Raw genomic sequence first — 215 nt, forward strand, 5'->3', positions numbered from 1 at the left:
AGCCACGCTTTAATCCGTCAGCCCATGGCTGGAGGGCAGGCAAGGAAATCTCTCCAGTTTATGCCGCTTCCTTCGCCTCCCCCACCCCAGCGGGGTCTGAGGCTGTTCCACTCGGCTAAGAAAAGAAAAAGTCTGATTACTGGAGCCGGTTGAAGTGAAAGAGGGAGGGGAGGGAAAGGAGGGGGAGATGCCAGAGCCACCCGGCTGCGAGCAGG

The sequence above is a fragment of the Eurypyga helias genome, unplaced genomic scaffold (genome assembly GCF_000690775.1).
Source record: "Eurypyga helias isolate BGI_N326 unplaced genomic scaffold, ASM69077v1 scaffold23023, whole genome shotgun sequence".
Taxonomy (NCBI): Eukaryota; Metazoa; Chordata; class Aves; order Eurypygiformes; family Eurypygidae; genus Eurypyga; species Eurypyga helias.